Consider the following 9,397-nt stretch of genomic DNA (forward strand, 5'->3'; position numbering starts at 1 on the left):
CTGTATCATTTCTTCCAACCAGGTTTTAATTTTATTCCAATAGTTTTTTGCTTCAGGGCATGTCCACCACATATGATAATAGGATCCTGGTAGTTGGTGACATTTCCAACATTTGGTTCATTTATCTTTAAACATCTTTGCTAACTTCTCCGGTGGCATATGCCATCTATAAAACATTTTATATTGATTTTCCTTATATGCTGTGGACATTGTTAATTTATAGTTCCTTTCCCATAGTTGTTGCCATTTTTCAAGGTCAATTGAATATCCAAAATTTCTTCCCCATGCTATCATTGTTTCTTTTACTTGTTCCTCCTCCAGTTCAATATACAGCAAAAAATTATAATTTTTTAAAATTAAGTTTTCCTCCGTTCCTGTGAATATCCTGTCCAATTCAGTCTTTTCCAAATAAAAACCATGTAACTTAGCATCTTTTTCATATCTTGTTTTTATCTGCATATACATATACCAATCTGTCTCAATCCCCCGTTCTTCCAGTTCTCGTTTCTCTTTCAATTCCCCCTTATCTGTTAATAAATCCTTATATCTAACAATATTTCCAAAATTAAAAATATTTGGGTGTATTAAAGCTTGTTGATTATTATTGTTGATAACCATATCGGTATTTTCACATAGTATTTATCTCTAACCTTCTCCCATACCAATAATAATACATTTCTTATATAATGTCTATGAAAGTATGTGTGTATCTTATTTCTACCATACCACAAAAAAGCATGCCAACCCAGTTGTAAATCATGCCCTTCCAGTGTTAACAACCTTGTATTTCTTAATTCAATCCATTCCTTCAACCATGTCAATGTTGCTGCTTGATAATATAATTCCCAATTTGGTAAACCAAATCCCTCTCATAGTCTCGTGTCTTGCAGCATTTTCATACTTATTCTTGCTTTTTTCCCTTGCCATATAAATCTCCTTGTTATTTTATTAAGATATTGAAAAAATGTCTTTTCAATTTTTATTGGCACAGTTTGAAATAGAAATAGCAATCTTGGTAATATGTTCATCTTTATCAATGCAATCCGTCCCATGAGTGATAGCTGGAGATTCTTCCATTTTTCCAAGTCTTTTTCAATTTGTTGTTTTAATTTGTAATAGTTTTCTTTTTTTATTGTTGCACATCTTGAGGTTAAATATACTCCCAGGTATTTGACTTTCTTCACCACTTGTATGTCTAACTTTTCTTTTATCTCTCTATTTTTTTTTCTGTTGTATTTTTCACCAAGATTTTTGTTTTGTCTTTATTTATTTTCAAGCCAGAAACTTTTCCATATCCTTCTATCTGTTCTAGTAATTTGAGGCCTGTTATTTGCGGTTCCTCTATAATAAATACCAAATCATCTGCAAACGCTTGCAATTTGTACTCCTCTTTTTTAATTTTCATCCCTTTTATCTCATCATTTCATCTAATATTTCTATTTAAAACTTCTAGAGTCAGGATAAACAGTAGTGGTGATAACGGACAACCTTGTCGAGTCCCTTTCATTATATTAATCTTTTCCATCATTTCTCCATTCATCATTATCTTGGCAAATTGTTTGTCATATATTGTTTTTATAGTATTTATAAATCTCTCCCCAAAATCCATTTTCTGTAATTGTTTTATCATAAACTGCCAGTTCACGTTATCAAAAGCTTTCTGTGTATCTAAAAACATCAGCGCCATTTGTTTTTCTGGCTGAGTCTCATAATATTCCAAAGTGTTCAAAATCATCCTCATATTGTCTCTAATTTGTCTTTTTGGTAAAAATCCATTTTGATCAATATGAATATATTGATTTAGCGGTTTTTTCAACCTGTTTGGCATTATCGAAGCAAAAATCTTATAATCTACATTTAATAACGAGATCGGTCTATAGTTTTTAACCAATTGCAAATCTGTATCTTCTTTAGGTATGAGTGTCACATATGCCTCTTTCCATGAATCTGGCATCTTAGCCTTCAATAATAAGTCATTAAATAAGTCCAACATTATATTACTAATCGTTTCTTGTAGTCTTTTATACAATTCAGCTGGTAAACCATCTGGTCCTGGTGCCTTTCCACTTTTTTGTCTTTTTATAGCTTCTGTTAGTTCCATCATTGTTATTCTTTCTTCTAACATTTCTTTATAATGTTCTGATATTTTAATTAAGTCTGATTTCTCCAGATAACTTTGTATCTCCTCCTCTGAAATCTTTTCTTGAGAATAGAGTTTTTCATAAAATTCTTGGATTACTTTCTTTTTTTCTTCAGTTCTTTATTGTAATTTCCCTTCTCCATCTTGCAAATATTTTATGGTTTTTTTCTCCTTCTCTTTTCTTAATTTATATGCTAGCCATCTTCCTGGTTTATTTGCATTTTCAAAAAAGTTCTGCTTCAATGCTCTCAGTTGGTTTACTAGTGATTTTTGTTCATTTAAAGTTATTTCATGCTTCTTCAATTCCATCAATTTCTTATTTTTTTTTTATTTTGACCATCTTTCTGGAACTCTTTTTCCAGGCTTTTATACTCTTCTTCCAATCTTGCTTGTTTCTGTTGTTTCTTTTTGTTCTTTTTTCCCAAATATTAGAGGCCAGACCTCTAATATACACTTTCATTGTATCCCATACATTCTGAAGTGATGTATCCTCCTTTTTGTTTATTTTAAAAAAAATCCAATTCTTTTTCCACATATTTCTGAAATTCTTTTTCATTTAATATTGTTGCATTCAAAGTCCATCTTATCTTTTTCTTTTGCCCTTTCCATATTATTGTTATTGGGCTATGGTCTGCCCAGATATTAGAGCCAATATTTACTTCTTGCACCGCTTCTATAAGTCCAGTTGACATCCATATCATATCTATCCTTGTCCACGATAAATGTCTATTTGAGTAAAAAGTATATTGACTCTCTTTCAGAAGAACTAATATACTTGAGGTGGAGATAGAACCTAGCATTTGGGCTGATCATAACCCAGTAAAATTGACTTGGAGGAGAGTAAAGAAGAATTTCGGGTGGACATTGAACCAATCCATATTAAATGAGAAAGAATTTACAGAATCTGTCATGACCATGGGGATGCTGCAATGGTCGTAAGTGTGAAAAACGGTCATAAATCACTTTTTTCAGTGCCATTGTAACTTTGAATGGTCACTAAATCAACTGTTGTAAATCAAGGATTACCTGTACAAAAAATACAAAAAGCTTCTTTGCTTGCAAAAAGCTGCCCTAAATACCAATCATTATATTAGAAATGGGGGAATACACACTGAAGATCAATGATAGTCACAGCCATCATGGAAATCTAAAACATTCTATCCAAATACCTACCTTTTCATCAGCAATACCTGCAACCCAGAGTTACAAATCAGGCAGCGTGCCAGAGCACCTTGGGGAATTAAAATAGTTAAAATGCAACAATAACTATCAGCAGCCAACTCTTGTTCATAAGGTGAAACCCTTTAGGAGAGAGTTCATTTAAGCTCTCCAGAAAGTGGGTGGGCACACTTGGGCTACAAAATGCTGAGCTAAAGAGACAAATTAACAAAGTATATAGGGGACCCAGGTTCACGTCTCTGCAACAGCTGGAGGGAGTGACTTCTACGACCCGTGAAATTGCTTCGTTGGGGAATGTGACTGGTGACACACTCTGGGGGGGAGGGGGAAACAGGGTCAGAGGCAAGGCGCAAATTGGGTGAAGCCAGAGCTGGCCTCACCTAGGTAGTGCCGACATGGCACTCCTAATAAACAACTGGATTTTTCTTGCTAAATGGCTTGAGACTCTTAATTTTATTAGGGCATTGGTCGGAACCCTGATATCAAGCCAACTCTCCCAAAACTAACAAAAAATGACCGGGATTTCTGAGCCCGGGACTCTCCACTTGCTCTCTGATACCTGGGCTGTGTGGAGGGCGGAATCTCCGAAGAAAGCCTGCCCCTGGCAACCCAGAAGGACCCTACTCCCATCCAGGGAACTCCAGGAACCAGCAGCCCAGTCGGAACCCAAGTGCAGCTGTCTCTGACCATGGAAACCGAGATGCCTGCAGTACCCGCCTCAGCGACTGAAGCGGAAAGAGATGAGTATTGGTGGAAAAAAAATCCCCAAAGCAGCCGAGGTCGAATTTCCCCACCCTAACTCCCATCATTTATTTATTTTATTTATTTTATTATTAGACTTCTATACCGCCCTTCTCCCGAAGGACTCAGGGCGGTGTACAACCATATTAAAACACATATAAATTTACAAAATTTAAAAACAATTTAAAATCGAATATATAAAAAAATTGGCCCACAAATTAAAAACTAACATACACCCATTATAAAATTCATATTAGGCCAGCCCGGCTTGTTGGAACAGAAGGGTCTTCAGGGCGCGGTGAAAGGTACGCAGGTCGGGGATCATACGACCCTCTAGGGGGAGCTCATTCCAGAGGGCTGGTGCCCCCACAGAGAAGGCTCTCCCCCTGGGTGTCGCCAGTCGGCATTTGGGGCAACCTATAAGTGAAATAGGAAGACTGGAGTGGATGAAGGATTGGGACGAGGCCAGAACCCCAAAATCCCTACTTGGGACCCTAGGTGAATTCTTGAAGAAATTGAGGGAGGATTTCAACTGAGCCACCCTTCGCAACAAGGGGCAGTCGTGCTGCCCAAAAGAAAGAGGGAGGAGAAGCCAAATCCAACCCGCTAAGCTCCAATTAGCCAGCCCTAAATTTAAGCTGGAGCTAACTGCAGAGCAGCCCTGGGGCGCCCACGCACACCTAACTGCCCAGAAATGGGGAAGCAGATGAGAATGCAGCCCCCCCCTTTCCAGAAGGAAACTGAGCCCAAGGCTGCCGCCAGTGGCTCCCCCACACTACAAGCTAACCGCCCAAGGGTGTGTGTGTGAACCCCCCTCCATGGGCTAGAGCTGATGGAGACCGCCAAGTGCACCAAGTGCAGGCAGATGGGGGCCAACAAGACGAGGGAGGGGCAGTGTTGAACGAGCCACCCAGATTCAGGGGGGAGTTCGATGGGGACCCAGATCAGCTAGCCCTATTCCTTGACTCTGCGGGAGTCCATTTAGATCATTATGGACACCTCTACCCATCGCATAGAGCCATGGCAAACGCCATAGCCATGGGATTAGAGGGAGAAGCAAATGAATGGCTAGCAGCCCTCCATAGAAGGAGACCCCCCAACTGCAGGACATCGATGAATTCCTGCAAGAGCTAGAAACCAGATTCGAGGATGTGGGGGAGGATCAATATGCAGAGGATGAGTTTCAGAATTTAAAGCAGAGAGGGCGACCCATTAAAGAACACATCCGTGAGTTCAGAAGGTCATGGGAAAGCGACCACCCTGGCTGGAGGAGCTACTAGTCCATTTCTTTAGAGAAAGTCTAGACAAGCAAATTAGTCAAGCCACATTCTATCGGGACATTCCCAACCAACTCTCTGACTGGTTTCGAGTGGCTATAAAGATTGACTGTGGTTTGCAACCGAGTCCTAAAGAGAGAGGACAACCATATCGCAGACCACCTGGCTGACGGGACGCCGCTGCAACCCAGCTGGCCCCAAGACCAACCCTCTCCCAAGGCCTGTTGAAATGATACAGATGCGGAGGGATAGGCCACTTTGCATCGGCTTGTGCAACTCCAGCCCCGAAACCTAAGCCAGGACCACCACTCAGGGCGAGGCCCCAGGCGTGCCGCCAACAAGTTCTGAAAAGCCTTCCAGGCTGTAGAGGCCCCTCCCTACCCAGCCAAAGGGTGGGGAACTCCAGCGGACGACAACCAATCATTGGAACATGAAGTTCTGCATGAACACCTGTATAAGGGGGTCCTTGTTTACCTGGTCGACATTCTTATATTCAGTGAAAGTATGGAAGAACATATCAAATTAGTCAGGCAAGTGCTGAAAAAACTCCTAGCAGCCAGTAGTATGGACCATAATATGGACCGTAATAGACCTATTTTCCAAACAGGCACATTTTATACCATGTAGCGGGCTGCCTTCAGCTAGACGATTAGCGAAAATGTTCATTCAACATATCTATTGTCTACATGGAGTACCTCGGCAAATTATATCAGACAGAGGGGTACAATTTACGGCTAGGTTTTGGCGCAACTTTATTCAAGCCATAGGAGTGACACAGGGATTAAGTTCAGCCTTTCACCATAGCACCAACGTGGCAGCTGAGAGAGCTAATGCTATGGTGGAACGCTACCTAAGATGTTATGTCTCCTACCAGCAATTGGACTGGTCTCCCCTCTTGCCATTCACCAAGGTAGCGTATAACAATGCGGTACATCGCAGTACAGGGCTTACCCCTTTCCAGGTTGTTACTGGAAAGGAATTCCTTCCTATCCCAGAACTGGAAATGTCACACAATGAAGGGACATTACCAAGTGAGTGGGCTGACCAGATACGGACACTATGGCCATGAGTCAAGATAGCATTAGAGAAAGCATCTAGGGAATATAAACAGCAAGCAGATAAAAAAAAAAGGGCAGAACATAAACCGTTCCGGGTGGGGGATCAAGTATACCTATCTACGAAGTATATCAAACTGAGGATACCAAATAAAAAATTAGGTCCTAAATATTTAGGTCCATTTAAAATAATCAGAGTGATTAACCCAGTAACAGTAGCTCTGAAGCTCCCACCCCTACTGGGTAAGATCCACCCAGTATTTCATATACTGCTATTTCATATTTCATAGCAGTCTATTAAAGCCGGTGGATGCTTTCAGAGATCCCTCAGAATACCCTGGACCACTGAAGGGTGACCAGTATGAGATAGACGAAATATTGGATTCTAGGATACACAGGGGTAAAGTCAGATACCTAGTACGGTAGAAGGGATATCCCTATGAGGACGCCTCCTGGGTGGCTGCAGAAAAGATCAATGCTGACTGGCTATTACCACAGACCAGGGAAGCCCCCTGGGCTTCTCCAGACCGTGGCCGAACCCACAAAACCCTGGGAGGAGATTGCAATGGACTTCATAGTCGAACTCCCTGACAGCGGAGGGAACAAGGTGATTTGGACTGTCATTGATTTATTCTCCAAACAAGCACACTTCACTGCCTGCAACGGACTACCCTCGGCCAAGAAGCTGGCAAAACTTTTTGTGAAGCATATCTACAGACTACATGGGGTTCCAAGGAGAATAATATCAGATTGCGGGGTCCAGTTTACTGCTAAGTTCTGGAAGGAGTTCCTGCGGTCCATTGGGTCATCCCAGGGGCTTAGCTCAGCTTTCCACCCATCGACTAACGGATCCGCTGAAAAATTGAATGCAATGGTGGAACAATACATTAGATGTTATATAAATTATCAACAAGAAAACTGGGCGGAGTTATCACCGTTCACAGAAGTGGCTTATAATAATGCAGTACACAGTAGTACTGGGTTGACTCCTTTTCAAATAACTACGGGCATGGATTTTGTGCTGATGCCCGAGTTGCCTAGAGAGCCACCCACTTCCATGTCCCTAAAAGAATGGATGACTTCATTAAAAAAGGGTTGGGAGAATACTAAGAAGGCTTTAGCTGAATCAGCGGAAAAATATAAGGCCCAGGCCGACAAACGCCAGTCTCTCCAACCACCTTTCCAAATAGGAGATAAGGTGTATTTGTCAACCAAATACCTAAGATTGAGGTTACCTTGCAAGAAGTTTGGACCCACATTCATAGGTCCCTTCCCTATAGTGAAAGTGATTAACCCAGTGACTGTCCAACTTAGCCTCCCTCGCATATTAGGGAAAGTGCACCCAGTTTTTCACAGTAGCTTATTGAAACCAGCAAGAGGATCTAACTTAAGGCCCTTACCAGCTGCTCCCCCCCCCATTCCTTTAGTTGTGCAAGGGGAGGCATATTATGAAGTTAAGAAGATCCTTGACTCTAGACTATACAGGGGTCGGTTACAGTATTTGGTACACTGGAAAGGGTATCCGTTGTCGGAAGCTACTTGGGTGAAAAGTTGGGATGTGAATGCTGATACTCTAGTAAAGGAAGAGGGAACAACTTAGTTCACTCTCATTCACGTCTGGATCTTAGTTTGTTTGTTTGTTTGTTTGTTTATTTATTTATTTATTTATTTTGTCACATTTCTATGCCGCCCAACTCCCAAGGGATTCTTTTATCAGTGTCCTGCAAATTGCTTCTGGGCTTTCTGCCAATCCTATGTTGGAGCATTTACCACAGGAAGATCATTGCTGAGAAGCCAGGAAAACTTTTGAACTGGAAAAACGGCCGAGGGCGTGGGGCAATGGACAACGGCGGACAGCGAAGTATCCAGCTTTTTGCCATCATCGTCATCTGTCCAACATCATCATTCACCCTCTCCATGACCATTGCCGCTGAGTTCCGAGACTACCTAGGAAACTACCTGGGAGACTTTGTCGAGTACTGCGCCCAGTTGGGGCCCAGCAGTCCCAGGCAGCTGGCTCGGGCTTCCCCGGGCGGCGAGGATGGAGGAGGAGGTGGAGGCGTCGGAGGGTCTCGCCGAGCTTTGAAGAACCAATTCCTGGTGCGGGGGAACCGCAAATATTACCTGGACCTGGAGGAGAACCAGTGGGGCCGCTTCCTCCGCATCTGGCAAACCATCAACCGAGGGCCCGGAGGCAGCGGAGGCGGCAGGGCCGGTCTCTCTGGGGGGCTTCTGGGCCTCCAAGGCGGCCAAACCATCACTTTGCCAGCTCAGGGCCTCATTGAGTTCCGCGATGCTTTGGCTGGGCTGATTGACAACTACGACGCCGACGTAGACGAGCTGGGCGGTGGCGGCGGGGGTCCCGGAGGAGGTCCCGGTGGAGGAGGAGGCAGCAGAGGAGGAGGCCTTTACGATGAGTTTCCCGAAGGCACCTCCATCGCGGTGGACTCCAAGCGCTTCTTCTCTGGCGTGGGCTGCAACAAGCACGGCGTCTTCCTGCGAGTCGGCGAGGTGAAGCCGTCTTACCACAACGCCATTACCGTCCCTTACAAAGCCTGGGCAAACTCGGAGGAGCTTTCTCCCGTTACGCCGATGAGATGTGAGACGTCCATTTGTTGCGGGATATACTATTTTTTTTTTTTAGTTTTTATTAAATTACATAGTTGTACATTTCAACAGTTTTCGTTTAGGCTGCGTTTTTTACATTTATACAGATTTATATACATGGTGTCTCTTGAATTACTCAATTGATTTAATATTTACACTCTCTCTCCTTTCACTTTTTGCGTTTACCTTCCAACCACTTATACCACATTTCCCACACCGTATAAAATTCTGAATTCTCTTTCTCGTTTATTACGTGAGTTAGTTTACACATCTCTGAGCATTCTAATATTTTTCCAATTATGTGCTCCTCCGGTGGCTGTCCTTTCTCTTTCCAGTACTTTGCATACATTATTCTAGCAGCTGTGATAATATGCATAATTAAATATTTCTTTTCTTTC

General features: G+C 42.4%; 1 pseudogene; it reads left to right on the forward strand.

The window, feature by feature from the left end:
- The first annotated feature begins 8,231 nt into the window (after positions 1–8,231).
- On the forward strand, positions 8,232–9,046 carry LOC139317589 (transcriptional regulator protein Pur-beta-like; annotated as a pseudogene).
- The last annotated feature ends 351 nt before the right edge of the window (positions 9,047–9,397 follow it).

The sequence above is a fragment of the Pituophis catenifer genome, unplaced genomic scaffold, assembly GCF_029215685.1.
Source record: "Pituophis catenifer annectens isolate HBS135680 unplaced genomic scaffold, rPitCat1.0.hap2 SCAF_5, whole genome shotgun sequence".
In the NCBI taxonomy this organism is placed as follows: Eukaryota; Metazoa; Chordata; class Lepidosauria; order Squamata; family Colubridae; genus Pituophis; species Pituophis catenifer.